Here is a 15,142-nt window from a genome sequence, read left to right on the forward strand (position 1 = left end):
GCTAGTAAATAATAAAATTAGCTTACATATTAATTTGATTTTGATCTTTTAATTTATTAATTTGTAGTAAAAGTTTTTCTTTTTTTAATTTAAATAGCTCATTTTCTTCTGCATGTTTTTGGCTATCAAACCTTGAATTAAAAGTTTTTGATAATCTATCTGAAAATTAAAATTAATTTGTTTTGATTATGTATGTTTACCATAACTTTTATATATTATATAAGTAATTTAAGTAAACAGGAAATGAAAAATTTAAATAAATATTCACAACACATTTAATAATTGTATTTATTTCAAATTATAGAAGGTTAAAAGGAATTATAAAGAAGGTGGAATGTAATATATTACTTTAAAAAGTATGGACATCTGTAATTGACCAATGATTGAGTAAAATAAACAAAATAAACATTCTTATACTTGCTTTGGTACTGATAATTAGTTAGTAGGTATTTATGATATTATTAATTTAAATTATTAGATAATATTTTATTTTGCCCTCTTATTTATGTATCACATGTAGCCCAGAAAAAAACTGATATTCTGCTGGCTATACCTACTAATACAACAAACATACCTGCAGCTTGTATAAAGATGATTCACTTTCATAACTTGATTTAATCTTTTTTAATCTTAAATTTGCTTCCTCACTTAGTTACCAGACAACCCCATTTTTGATTACATTGTAGTAAAAAGTGCCGTTAAAATCCAAAATCAAAATAACATTTGTATGTTTATATAACAATACATAATATAAATTTGTTCCAATATAAGAGATATGTTATTCAAAAAATACCAAGTGTATTGAAATCCAATCCCTATTTTTAATCATTTACCATTATTAATAAATTTGAAATTTTATTTTGTTAAAATATTGTTGCGTGCCAGTATCAGATTTAAATCCAGATGATTATTTTGAACGAAAGTTAAACTCAATAGCGAAATATGTCTTTATTGTGTATAAATGAAATACATGTAACAAACAAAATAAGTTTTGGTACATCTGCCGTTGCTGGTCTTCGGGCTCCCTTATATATTGTGGTGCGTCTCTTGTTTATGTCGAGTCGTCATGTACGTGAAGTTGGCACCCCGATTTTATCCAATAGTTTCCAAATCTGTTTCATTTTTTTTTGCAACGAATTTGCAACAATTTGCAACGTTGATAAAAAAATTTGCAACACATTTTTTACGACGTCTAAGAAAAAAATTTAGTTTGGGGTGCCAACTACCCCTGCTGTTTGCTAGGTCAAAAGTTAAAAAAATTATAAATAAAATTCCACATTAATAGTTCTTACAGTAATTTAAAAATATAGAAACTACATAGTCAAATTTTTTTTTATACATACATTTAATATTACATTTTTATGAAATATATAAATATCTAACATAAATAGTATTATATTGTCAATGTCGTAATTTAAAACTAACAACTTTTCAACTTTGGGTAATTTTCAACCTTTCAATCGTCACTGAAAATTAAACTTTGGATATCAAAGTGACAAAAAATTATATGTGATTTTTTTAACAGGTGTTTAGTGATTACATTTTCACCTCTCCCTCCCTTAACAATAACCTAGTATACGGTAACGTATCACCTAGATCCCCGTCACTTAGATCCCTGTGATCAAAATGACGCCAGGGTATCTAGTAGTCGGGGTATCAAAATGACTGGGGTAAGTAATTGACCATATAGGATCTAATTGTCAAAAGCGCAAAGTGACCATTTATAATATTCTCAATTCTGTACATAAGGCCGGCATTAGTCCATAAATTATATTTGACATTGACATAGGAAACATGGAATGTTGAATCACATTGTCATCCACTATCCACATCACCACATAGTTGAATGAACTTGAATTTAAATTTTAAGTCACCTATTACGAGGTTCGTATTTATTATTTATTGTTTATAAAAAAAAAAATTACTTTATTAAAAATACTAATTCGTAGATCTAGGTAGTTGTGAATTTGTAATGTTATATCTATAGATATACCTTATACATTATTGCTCTAGCCATTTGATTATATTTCATCAATGTTCTAGCACTTCCTATTGACATACACTACAGCTGTCAGCTAGTGTTGACTTGTAAGCATAGGTAGATTTATTAGTTAGTTACTCATACTGTCATACAATAATATCACAGAATATTAATTTCATTATAGTTTGTTTTAGATAATCTGTAATATTACATTGTAAATAACTTATGTAAATTAATAAATTGTAAACTTAGAATCTATTTTTGTAACAAATGTTACTAACAAAAATAACTTTTGTATGTAGTAACATTATCTGGGCTCTCTAGGTCTATGTTTACTACACTTTGTAAATATTAATCATAGGCATAAATAGATATACAAATCATATAAATAATAATTAATAATAAAAAAAGAGAAAAAAAATGTTATGTTGCATAAAAGAACTAATTATATTCAACTTTTTTTATTGTATACTGTAAAGTAGATAATAATAACTTAGGTATCAGGATTCGTAATATATACCCAATATATACATAATAATAACATAATAACATAATATTATTATGTATTTAGTTATTTAGTATCATGTAGAACTCCACTTTAGCTCTACATAAAGCACAACGGTAGTATGGAGTATTTTTGAATGGTGGCATTTTTATATAACTCTCAAAACATGACTGGCACAACCCTTGGTGATTGCATGGAGAGGCTATAACTGTTGATGGCGAGTACAGACAAATATAACACTTTGGCTTAACAATTGGTAAAACTGAAATGTAAGAAAATATATTTAAATTTAACACTTTGTTTAATCATATTAATATATTATCTTGATATTTGTTTTTTAATCAGTTATTACAATTTAAATCTTGTCGGGTTACATAAAACCGCTCTGGCGGTGTCACCAATTCTTCAGAATGTAAAAAAAGATTGATTATAATTTATAAGGTAATGAAAGAATTATTATTAACTGGTTATTTCTGCTCCATTAACTCGTTTTCTCTCAATCAACAATTCTCTAGCTCTTGCTTGAAGAGCAAGATAATTGTTTTGTTGATCATTAAAATGCTGAACCTGTTGATTAGTGGCGTTAAGTGATCGGGGCTGTAATTCTACTGGTGTCAATGTAACTGCTTGGATTGTTGGATTTTTTATACTGTTTGAAGGTAAGTGATACGTTTGACGTGGTGGAAGTTCACTGATTGTTGTAGTAGCAGTTCTGTATGTGATGGTAGTGGCTCAGTGTTGGGTGTCAAGTTATGGGCACCTTGTGGTCTTATCACTCCGAATGTTGGTGTTACATGACAAGTACAAATCAGAAACTCCAAGACAGTGTACCGACCTTCATTAAATAATCGCATAGCCAAATCCAACCTTCTTTGGTTTTCAATCCAAATTCGACTTTGTGGTTCTCTGATAAAACCACCATCTATCGCTATTTGGTAATCATTCCTTATACCAGTACTATAGGATTTTAAAGCATCTGAAAGTACATGTTATATTTGTCTATACTAAACTAATTTAATAATAGTAGTTATTCAAAAATCAGCATATTTTTAATAAAACATTATTAGATTATTCCATTAATTCATTTTTTGATATAGGTAGATAGGTTAGATTAATAAGAAGAGTAGAATTGGTAAAATTAGTTCTGAACATGCTAAATACCATGGGAAATTGGGAAACAGTTTGAGACAATGGTAGAGGTTAATAATAGGCAAAAAGGAGGAGTTAAAACATGAGAGGAAATGGAGCGACCGGGCCGTATTGCATGAGGAGTAACTTGAAGACCTTATAGACAGTAAGTAATTTATTAGAAGTGAACTATTATCCAGAAATATCAAAATAAAGTATCTATAGTTATTAATTATTATTGAGTTGAAACATGCATTGTGTACAAATTTCTGTTTTTTATTGTAGATTTTATTTTGATGTTTCCAACGCTTATGAAAACTACCTAGGTACTAGGAATTTTATTTTTCTTTACTAACTAGATTCGCTTTCCTACCAGAAAATATGCTGAATTCGGAAATCAAAGAATCTTTACTGTCTCACAAGGTGATGACAGATACGTACAAAACAATAAAGAAAACATCTTCATAAAATCAATACATTCATCACTCTGCTTAGAATCTAAAATGAAAGGTTTAAGGTATTAAGTTTGTCAAAACTTAAAGGTTTCTTTTTTTAGTGATTAATATAGTTACTTGTGAATAAATAGTTTGTAATGAATAATGATTATTCAGAAAATAAATTACTTAGATATTTATTAAAATTTATTTACATAAACTTATTTTTAATAATTTTAATATCAGTGAAATAAGTATATTACTTAGAAATACCCATGGTTCGGGTTGATGGTTGCTTCCAATGTGCATCTTTAAGTGTTGATGACTTACTTCTAAAACATTATTTGTTCTCCAAACAGTTCCACTCACACTCAACATATTTGTATAAACACCTAATAATGAATTAATTACTTTTAATAACTAAATAAAAATTAATATAATAATTATTATGAAATACATAACATATTTTACTCACTTGTTAACCATGTCGTTCTATAATATTGGAAAAAAGTTTAAAAATTTTCCTGACTCTCGGTTGACAATGTTAGTTTAATATTTTCTTCATAAAAAATTTGTATGGATGTAAACCCTTCATTTATTTTATTACCCGGTATTGATGGCAATGCCATTATCATGTGGACAGTATCATATGCTCCACGATCACTTGTGCATAACTCAATCATTCCTGTAAAATGAATAAAATAGTTATTATATGTATACATTTGAAAAATATTGTTATAAATTATAATATATTATACACAATATAAAATTACCAAGATTCCCAATTTTCCTCCAAATAGCCTGACTGCTGTGGAACCAACAACCTTGGATGTTTATACCTGGAAATATAAATTGAATGCCTGCCATAGCGGCTAGTTCAAAATCTATTATTATGGTTTCAGGTTGCCATTGTGGTTCAATTCTTAGAAGTTTTTCAAATAAAGCTGCGTATGCCTTTGTAGTCTTTCTCGACATAAGAGCAAAAGCAACCAGAAAGCCCTATAGTAAATTTAATGTTATTAAATTAATATTGATTTATAATACAAAAGAAATTTGACAGTTAAAAATTACAAGTATGTATTTAATGATAAATATATACAACTTACTGTATTGAACGTAATTCCCATTATGACATATAACTGTCTATATTCATTATTGAAAGATGGGACTGCAGAAAAAGTTCCATCCATCAAAAAAATTTTACTATTTTTTAGTATACTAAAAATAAACTTGTATTAAATTTTGTCTTATGAACTAATATAATTTTGTTTATTTTTTTAGGTATATTTACTCTTTTACTCCTGGCAAAACAAAGAGGAGGGTAACTCCTTCTTCCTCAGTATTACTAACCAAGCCTGCATAAACGGTTCATCATTAATTGTAACCAAATTTGAATATTCACCAATTAATTGTTCATGAAATTCTCTCATTGTAATAGGATTGGTAGGCTGATTTCGTCTCCTATACCTTTGCATTGTTCTTTTATGCGATAAAAATGATCCAACATAAACATTAATAAACTTTGTCATGGCACAAGTCTAAATTGGATTAAAAGTAAAAAATGTTTTTAAAAAATATATTATTTATATTATTTATGATATATTTTATAATTATTGGATATACTTCATTATATATAACGCGGAGTGAAGTTCGTTCATCACGTGAACGCTGATAACATATGTTCTTAAAATCGTTAATTATCAAATCATTGGCTGGATGTGTCTCATGACCGACTGAAATAATAACTTTTGAGAGGTTATTGTTCATTATTTTACCTTTGGCTTTACATCTAAAAATTCAACATGGAAACAAAATTGTAATATAGTCATATACCAATAAATAACTAAATAGAATATCAGAAGAATTTTGTGTTTGTTTTACAATTATCTTATAATTTTTTCTTTACCTTATTAAAATCACTCAATAGTATATAAGTTTTAGAATTATTTTTAGTTAACATAAAAAAAAATACTGCATCCCAAGTATAATTAATAATATTTTTTTTTTTTTTATCAGTTGTATACTTCTATGGGTCTGCCTGGGAAATTAAAATAAGGTCGTTAAAATGTGCATGAAATGATTTACGTTTATTAGTGTCCTGCATAACTATCACTGAAATTGGACCATTAATTTTGGAAAATTGGAAATATAATTTTCAGAATACCATAAACCCAAAATTATGACTAGTAACCAACTTAATATCTCAACTTTTATTTTGGAAGAGAAATTATTTGATTGAAATAAAAATCAAAGCTTTTTTTTATTTTAAAAGAAACAAATATTTAGTTTTGGTTGGAAACAATACTCGCTCATATCTTTAAATTACAAGTTCAATTGCTTTCTTTTATTTTATTACCTTATAAATAAGGCATGTTGGAAAAAAGTTAGGCTCATATTAAATATTTAAATATACCTACTTTATATGTTACAAGTATGTTTCAAATACTTGAACAAAGTATACTAGTATTTACCTATGTAACTGCACATTAAGTAAAACTTATAAAAAAATCATTCTTATTTGGCGTTACATCCTCAAACCCACCTCTTTCACAGTACTCTCTTCCGTTAATGTACCAAACAGATGTTATTTAAGCAAATATATACGTCTCAATGAATCATGTATTAAACAAATTCTAATGAAACCTACTGAATATTATATAATTCAGTTGCATAAAAATTGCACTGTTAAACGAATTAAATATAATATCTAAAAAATTGATTACTAAATAAGAGCATTGACCTTAGCTTAGCTAAGTTGGTATTAATATTAGATCTTATTAGTTATTACTATAATTTACTTTGTGTTATTGAATTATGCTGAAATGAATCTCTATAAATTAACTTTTACCCAGATTTCCTCGATGCACAGCGAACAGTGAAGTGCATTTTACATTCTCGTTTCTTCCAGTATGTATAACCATCATCGTCCTTATATGCAACACCAACTTGTCTTGATCCTTGAACTTTCTTATTATTTTTTCCATTGTAGGTAAAATGAATGAATTAAATTTAACAAATGCAGAGAAAAATTAAGTTTATATATTATAGGCTATAGCTAATATACTAATTAAAATAGTTAAGAGTGCAGCACAAAATTAAGTAGATATTATATGGAAACTAAAGTATAAAGGAAATATTTTAGTTACAAATTTTGATAAACTTCTAGGAACTTTTAAGTGGGTAAAAATTAAAATACTAGTTTTCATTATGATGTAACAGTAAAATTTCTTTGTATTACTTATGGTGGTACCATCCTTGACAAAAATAATTACACAAGCTATACAATCATTGTGTAAAAACGGAAAACTTTATACCCTATTAATAGGGTAAATGAAAAATCATTATTATTGTATAGGTAGATATTTTATTATTTAAAAAACTGAAAGTACATATTAAAGAAAACGTTTAATAATAATAATATTATTTATTATAATACTTTAAGTCTTTATGTAAAACATATAGAAAATTATTAAAAATATAATCAAATAATTGATGACAAATATTATACATAGGTTTTAATAATTTTCGATATGTATAACAGAAAGTATGTTGGTATTAAACATTTTGTTTTGGTCGAAGAGCAAATCAACCTTTTTTAAATTTGGTCGAAAAGGGTCTTGCCAGTGGAAATACGGAATATCTTTGTTTCTATTATATTACATAGGCCATAGGCGGAAATCGAGAGGGGGCTTGATGTGGCTATGCCCCCCTGAAGTTTAAAGTATAGGTCTTAGCACCGTAGCCCTAATCATTTGAAATAGACTAAAGTTACAATATTGTTATAATTGTAAAATGTATTTTTAATAACTAAATTATTATTATTTTCATTTTTCATACACGAAATGGTTAATTTGATTAACACACTTAATAAATGTCACACTACACAAAATTTTAAGATCTAGTATTAATAATAAGTTATAACAGTATAAGTAGTATAACACATTATAACTGATGGTAGGTACCTTTTTATTTTTTGTTTTATTAGATTCAATTATTGTTATAATTTAAAATCCAAAATTAGGTAGGTACTGTTGTTAAAAACTACTTGCTATTAATTACATCTGGAAAAGATGATATCTGTTGGGTACACATTCAATATGTAGTTTGCGCGCGGTGTTTTTCGTTGTGTCTCGTGTCGCGACGTTTGCTGCTCTGGGGCGCACCGCAAGATCGACCTTTGTACCTCTGGAGTGGGGACGGTCTCGCCGTAGCCGAGCGTCCAGTCGACGTACCGGTCGTCGCCGTCATTCCGCTATTGTTTTTTGTGCTTTTGGCTGTTACATTGCTCGTCTCCGACCCGTGGTCATTTACGCCGTCCACGTGTTTAATACGACTGTCTGGTGTTTGACGCGTCAATAGTTTTGTTATATTTTGTATCGTCCGGCAGAACCTTGCCGTGCGATTTTGAGCCACGCGCCCACGTGTTCCGCCCGCCCGTTTTCACGCAGTGCGAACCGTCGCGTGTGTTTTGGTTGTCGTTTGACCCGCTTTCTGCGCTGTGACAACGTACGTCCACGCGTGCCGTTTTTTCCTTTTTCGTCATATTCGACCATAGCGCGAGTGTCGCAACCTCACCTGCAGGTTTCTCACCGCCGTTTTCAAACCTATCACCACACCACCATCGTGTTATCATCGAACATCCGGTATCAGGTCGTACACACGATAATAGTATCATTTGTTAATATTTTAATTATTATTATTCCTGTCAACATCTCCGACGTATAGTCATATTTTATTCGATTGTTTTTGCGCCGACCGACTAGTGGTCGCGCGCCTATTATTACTAACCCTAGTATAACATTATTTTCTGCAGAACACTGTAAATATATTTTTGCACACATTTTATTCGTAATAATATTAGTGTTTCTTACTGGTCACCTTAACACTCATCAGTTACATATCTTATATATTTATACAATTAGTCGTATGTGAATTCCTCTTTTTTCTATTCATACAGTCCACTCCTCCCCCTTTTTTATAGGGTTATAGTCTATAGCAACGTGAAAATTCGCACAGGACGCGCTACGTGTCGGTCGCCGAAAACGTACGCACAAGTGCACACGCGTCATCTCGGCTTCATGTGCAGCCGTCGATCGCCCAATATCTCTTTAGAAAATTTTAAAACGCATATTGCAGTGAAGGTCTACCCAAATTTTTTAAACTTCCATAGGTAGCCTTAACTTTACCAATAAGTTCGGTCACTTGTGAGCTCTTTTTTTTCTGCAATGCGTCGAAAAAAAATTTGGATACGAATATATGATGTATAATGGTTGAAAACTTGAAAATAGATTCAATGACCTTTCTATTATAAATAATTAAAAAAGATTTGTCAAAAATGGTAAATAATAATGACATAGTTAATGCTTTTTCTAATAACATCGATATATTGTACTGAAATAAATATATTAGGTACACTTATAATTAGTCAAAGAGGTATAAACATATAAGTCTTATATGTTTATACCTACTTGACTTTTTTGTTTAAATACGTGTTAAATTGGTTAAAATTCAATTAATTCAAAAACTTAATCATTTCTGTTTAGTATGTCAAACTTTGTAAATTGTCTTATTGAAGTAAATATTTGCCAGCGAGCAATACAGTAGTACCTACATATAGGTGTAATGAACTCAATATTGCTTAGCGCCCCTCCCGTAATTTTACCAAAACTCCGATTATGACGTGGGAGATAGACAGAGAAAACAAATTTAGCTTTGATGACTCTTTAATAATTGATATTTGCTGCTTTGCCGATGCTTGTTTTAATTACTAATAAGTAATAACAGTAGATGAATGTAGTAGGTATAGGTACTCAATATTTTCATCAAATATTGATATATTATGATAATATTTCAAACGTCAAACGTCATTAATTCATAGTAAAATGTTTAAAATATTTTAACTTTGAACTACCTATTTATAGCTATGAGAAATAATCGATATTTTTTAAAGTTTCTTCATTAATTATTATTGATTAATATTTTTAATATTTTTAGCGTGGCCAAAACAACTTTTTCAAAATCGTGAAACTTTGCAAATCATTTTGTTGTTATAAATGTATAAAATATTTAACTTTTATAGCTATACAAGAATTTAAAACAAGGTTTCTTATAAGAAGTTTTACTGTAACCAAAAAATTCAAGTTCAAATTTGAGAAAAGTTATATTTTTGTAATTTAAAAATATTGTTCGAGGAACTTGAAACTTTCAAAATACCTACCTATATTGTTATATTTTGTGCGGACAAAAAATTTTCATATGCAATTTTATCGGTAAAACTAAATTCAACCTACTGTACCTATTATTAATGTAACAATATCTAATAGCAATAATAGCATAAAATATACTTAGTACTTATAATAATATACTAATATAAGTTGGTAAAAATGGTTTCGCTTAGAATTGTTTTTGATTTTTTTTTATAATCATTTAAAGTTCAATTGTTGACGTAATTCATGAAAATCAAGGAAATTTTAATTATTTTATAGTGAATTTGTACTTAAAATTTATAAATGACAATTGAATGGTGGGCTTCTCCACTCTACGTGCTATATCGCAATTCGTATATTGTTCGGGAACAACTATAAAAAAAAATAAGCGGGCAAGTGGGTACCGCTCTGCTGTAGGTACATTAGGTGCCGTGTGGATCATTATTATATATTATAATGATAAATAATAATATTAATCACTATAAGAAGAACTTATGAGGAACTTTGTATTAATATTTCAAGTATTTCTATTGGGCCAAAACAATTTTATCGACACTTCAAAAAAAATTTTTCAGAAAAATTGATAATTTCAGTTGTCTATAAATAGCTCAAAAAAACTCAAAATATTTTGAAAATTAAATCATGTAAAGAAAATGCCAATCTAAATAATTGGTACAGTTTTCAAGTATCTATGATTTATACTTTTTGTATAATAACAAATATTTAAAATCATTTGAGGATAAATCGTTATGGTTACACTATTTCGTAAAAATTTAAAATTCAAACGCACTTAAAATTTTTCCTATTATGATGCTTCGAGTTTTCTCTATAGATACTTGAAGGAAAACTTATGGAAAACTTAGTGTTGTATTTTTAATCCTTAGTTATAAAACAGAAAAAATTTTATGATTTTTCAACTTCAAAATTACTTGCAAATTTTCGCGTTTTCGGCAGATTTCGTAAAAATTTGAACTATAAACGCTACAATAAGAACAACTCATAATGAACCTTGTATTACATTTTTAAGTGTTTTTGGTCATCCAAATTTTTTTTTATGGGCACTTCAAAACAATTTTAATAAAAATTGAAAATTTCTATGGTCTATAATATATAACTCAAAAAATGTTGAAAATTTAACTGTATATAGATAACACTAATATAAACATTAGGTGAACATTTCAAGTATTTACAATGATTAGTTTTTGAATTACAACCATATAAAAAATCGATTTGGTCAAACTGGTTTTGCGTAAAAATTCCCATATTTCCGTCATTTTTTTTTGTTTTTCTCGATTTTTTTGAAAACTGTTGGAAATTGTTAACTTTTGACCTTTATAATGCACCAAGGATATTCACATTAACATCGGAAACCACCCCAAAAGTTTGAAATTGAAGCATTATTTCGACTAGTTATGCTGTACACAGACACAAAAAAAAAAAAACACACATCATTGTAAAATCAATACATTCATTACTCCGTTCAGAATCTAAAACGAAAAAATTATAGTATTAAAATTATAGTGGGATAAATATTTCCAAAATATTAAATTAAACCAGCTAAAGAAAATATATTTGCTTTGGCTGTTCTCTTGCAAGTATTATGGAGAAAATAAATATTTTTTTAGAATGAAAGTCTGAGTAAGCGTTGCGAGTGCCATGTACTGTTGAAATTCGAATTGTGAATGCATATGAAGTTACCTAGAAAATTTTCCTTAAAATTTAGTAGTTACGATGCCTCTTAAAACTTTCGAAATTCGTTTATTCGATTTTTTTTCCCTATGTTATAATAAATAACACGAATGACTTTTTTCGAATTTTCAAAAAATAAAAAAAAATAAAATTTCAAATGTTTTTTAATTTTTGTTTTTAGACTGTAAAAAAAGGAGGCTGGCAACGGTTCCTAAACTTTTTTTTCGAGGTGCCGTTTTTATGATCAAATTCAGCCGCGGTTCCCTGCTGTGAATACCACGAAAGACGGAACAAAAAATAAATTTCTATACATTTTAAATTATTTATTATGAGCCGTAAAGACCACAGTTTGGGACCGCTGTCCTATGGTGTATAGGTGTACTGTGGGTCTGTGTAGGTACTTAATAGTGTCTACTATAATTTGTAATTTATTTAATACCTACACTTATTAAATAGGACTTGGTAGCTTAGTTGTATAATACCTATTACTTACCAGCATGATTTCTACCACTATGAGATGAAATAAATAATATTATGAATTATGATTTATAATAATTATAGGTGTTGGTACATACGGTTGAAATATGAATGATACATATTATATACGTGGTAAAATAATTTGATCATCCAATATTAATTAATTTATATTTTTTATTTTATATCTAGGGATCTATTGGACACGTGGAATCTATTTGACACCGGGGGATATTATGACATGTGATCTATTTGACACGGGGATCCAATGGACATCGGGGATCTAATTGACAATAGAGGATCTACAATGTAGGGGATCTAGGCGTCCGTTTACCATATATACTGGTAGTAGATATACCTTTTAAAAATAAAATGAGACTAATGAGAGGAAAAATTATTCTAGGATATTTATTTCCTGATAAAATTTTAAGAGGTTGAGTTTTAATTAAGTATAGGTTAATTTTATAGCCAAAGTTTTCGTAATTAAAGAAAATTATAAAAATTATTGTGTTAAATAGGTTGGTAGTGGCTCATATTTATTCTACATTATTAACATCAAAATCTAAATTTCTATAAATAATTTTGTTTTACTTATATTATTATTATTATTATTAGTGTTGATTGAATTTGAATATTTCAATAATTATTTTTGTTAAAGGGCTCAGCCCGTCGATTATTAAAATAAATAAATTGTAGCGGTGCCTCGGTGTCTGTCGCGAAGCCGACGCGCACAGTGGTGAAAAAACAAAAAGAGTACACGTGGGGAACGTGGAAAGAACGAAAAATAATACGCTAGGCAAAAAAACAAGCACTACTTTGTGTTAAACGGGGCGTGATCGCCGTATATTTGAAATTGTTGCAAATGTCGGTGACAAAAAGTAAATAAGGTAAAAACAAAGAATGGCCGTTTAGTTACGGTTGATGGTGTGACGGGGGTGGAGTAAATCGGTCCGCGGTGTTCGTCGGGACGGTCGAAAAACTAGTGACCGAGCGAGTCCGCGGTACCGGCGGTTGACAATTCCAGACGCGCTTATCGCGCGTCGGTGTCGGCCGTCGTCGATTGGCGGTTGGGCAGGCAGGTGACGGCGCGGGTATCCGTGCAAAGGTCGCTTGTATTCAAGCGACTATTACGCGGGACCGCGTCAAAATAACACTGCGTTATGCCTACATTTAATTGTTATATTATTTATTTAGTTTTTACATTTGTCCAGAAACCTTTGGTAGTCATAGTATTAAGTTCTATTAATTAAAAAGCAACTGATGTTATATGTCGCAATATATTTATACATAAATATTAATTCAACAATTTCAACAGTTTTTCTAACAAAGTAATCCATGAGTTTTGTTAGATCTTTATAATAATACTAGCTGACCCCGTGCACTTCGTTGCCCGTTAAAAATGCAAATTCTATATATATAGATGACCCCGTGCACTTCGTTGCCCCTTAAAAATGCAAATTCTATTTATATAGATTCGAATTTTGATTAATTTGTTATTTACTATTCGGTTTAACGGTGTTCAAAACTTAGACATTTTCATTGACTGTTTTGATTCTCAAAAATCTTGTGAAAGCACCACTTTAATATGCGAATTTTGTAAAATGCTTTCTTATTACACACTAAATTTGTGATACGATTTTACGAATGTACCGTGTAAATTGTAAGCATCGATCTATCATTGTTCAGGCTCTACGTTTATCAGTCAGTGAGTTACTCAAGTCATAATATTATAGTCATTCTGCTTACCGTTGCCGTGAGACTCTCTTATGATTATGAGAGCAGTATATTATCATGTAGGCAATCTACACGTGGTAGATTGCGGACCCCGCGAGATGTGTATAAGAATTTTATAATTTCTAACACTTAAGTTTCAAAGTTATGTCATTTTTTTTTTTTTTACTACAGTGGGTAAAATACAATAATGTGCCATCTCGTGGTTTTTGTATTGTTGCCTGTTGGTAAAACAATAAAACTTAGTATAACTTGTTATGTTAGTCTATTGCTGTAAAAAAATGTATATTAAATATATATATTATAATCAAGCTGTCCCGACACGGCGTTGCCCGCGTATTAGTTGGTTTTTTTTTGCATTTTCGTAGGCCATGTATTAGTGTTATTATGTTTGAGAAAATTTAATAAAACATATAAATATGGTTTATCACGGAGATATGAAAATTTTATATTAAAATTGCATTTAAATACCTATGTACTATGTGATACACCATACTATAATGTGTATTATCCCAGCACTATTTTCAAAATAATTAATATAAGAATGATCTATGTTTATAATGTTACTAACTAATATTTATCTTGCTCGTTAAATATACCAACTCTATATGACTCAAACTTTGTTCAATTCATTATTTAATATTCGGTGGATTATGTTCTAGATTTATCTTAAGTTTTCTGTTGCCCGGAATAAAAATTCTGATTCGCTGAACTGCTGAAGTATATTATCATTTATCAGGTAGGCAATCTATCTGCGGTAGATCGCGGACCTAGTGCTGTTTGTATGTAAGTGTATGATTTAACTCTAATAAATATCAAAGTTATACCAAGTTTTACATAGTACGGTGGATTATATTCATCAATTAATACATAATCCTAACCCAACCTTAACGCACTAAAATCCGATGAGAGCGTCCAGCTCACCGATGATGCGTCTGGCAAAAAAATAATCAAGGTTATTGTAGTCACAACGTGCATTCACGCGATTGGCAAG

At 29.3% G+C, this 15,142-nt stretch overlaps 1 pseudogene; it reads right to left on the minus strand.

Moving 5' to 3' along the window:
• Positions 1-4,560: 4,560 nt before the first annotated feature.
• Positions 4,561-5,580, minus strand: LOC126552925 (uncharacterized; annotated as a pseudogene).
• Between the last annotated feature and the right edge of the window lie 9,562 nt (positions 5,581-15,142).

Source organism: Aphis gossypii, chromosome X (genome assembly GCF_020184175.1).
Source record: "Aphis gossypii isolate Hap1 chromosome X, ASM2018417v2, whole genome shotgun sequence".
NCBI lineage: Eukaryota > Metazoa > Arthropoda > Insecta > Hemiptera > Aphididae > Aphis > Aphis gossypii.